General features: G+C 45.1%; 1 non-coding gene across 1 annotated transcript; it reads right to left on the bottom strand.

Annotated features, from left to right (window-relative positions):
• Positions 1–261: 261 nt before the first annotated feature.
• LOC114811675 lies at positions 262–399 on the bottom strand. The gene has a single exon (XR_003759371.1). It is a non-coding gene; the product is annotated as a small nucleolar RNA SNORA7 (small nucleolar RNA).
• Between the last annotated feature and the right edge of the window lie 868 nt (positions 400–1267).

Below are 1267 nucleotides of genomic sequence, written 5' to 3'. Positions count from 1 at the left end.
ATCATATTACAGATGAGGGAACTGAGGCACAGAGAAGTTAAGTGACTTGCCCACAGTCACTGACAAGTGGCAAACCTGGAATTCGAACCCATGACCTTTGACTCCCAAGCCCGGGGTCTTTCCATTGAGCCACACTGCAGTGTATCCATAGAGTTTTCTTGGTAAAAATACGGAAGTAATTGCTGCCTTCTGCACAGTAAACTTGAGTCTTTGCCCTTGACTCTCTCCCAGGCCACTGGTGCCCAGCATGGGTGAGTTTTGACTTGTAGCAGATTGCCTTCCACTCGCTAGCCACTGCCCAAGCTAGGAATGGATTGGGTAGGCATCTGCTTGACTCTCCCTCCTGTAGTCGAGACTGATAGAGTAGTGAAAACTCTCCAGATGTGACCCTGAGAAGGGTATTTACTACGTGCTGGATGCTTATTTTAAAAAATGGTATTAAATGCTTACTATGTGCCAGGCACTGTACTAAGCACTGGGATAGATACAGCTAGTCAATTGGAACAGAGAGATCAAGTTACAGTGAGTAAATTGGCATTAGAGGAGTGAAGTGTGTGGGCTGGGTTGTAGTAGTAAAGTAGTGAGGTGAGGTAGGAGTGGGAAAGGAGATTGAGTACTTTCAAGTGCATGGTAAGGCATTTCCACTTAATGCTAAGGTGGATGGGCAACCACCAGAGGTTCTTGAGGAGTAGGGAAACATGGCCTGAACAGTTATGTAGAAAAATAAGCTGGGCAGCAAAGTGAAGTATGAACCAGGGTGGGGAGAGGCAGGGAGGTCAACAAGGAGGCTGGCTGATGCAGTAATCAAGGTGCGATAGGAGAAGTGTTTGTATTAATTTGGTAGCTGGTTAGATAGAGAGGAAAGGGTATATTTTAGGGATGTTGTGAAGGTTGAACCGACAGGATTTGGTGACAGATTGAATATGTGAGTTGAATGAGAGGGGTGAGTTGAGGATAACAGCAAGGTTACAGGCTTGTGAGACAGAGAAGATGGTGGCGCTGTCTACTGTAACAGGAAAGTTAGGGGAGGACAGGGTTTGGGTAGGAAGCTAAGGAATTCTCTTTCAGACATGTTAAGTTTGAGATGTGGGTGGGACATCTATGGAGAGATGTTCTGAAGGCAGGAGGAAGTGAGAGGCTACAGAGAAGGACAGAGATCAGGGCTGGAAATGTAGATTTGGGAATCATCTGCACAGAGTTTCAATTGTATTTATAGTGTTGATTGAGGATAAATACTCAATACTTATACTCTACTTAGAGATAGTAG

This window comes from Ornithorhynchus anatinus, chromosome 4 (assembly GCF_004115215.2).
Source record: "Ornithorhynchus anatinus isolate Pmale09 chromosome 4, mOrnAna1.pri.v4, whole genome shotgun sequence".
NCBI lineage: Eukaryota > Metazoa > Chordata > Mammalia > Monotremata > Ornithorhynchidae > Ornithorhynchus > Ornithorhynchus anatinus.
This window is presented reverse-complemented; position numbering and strand designations above follow the sequence as displayed.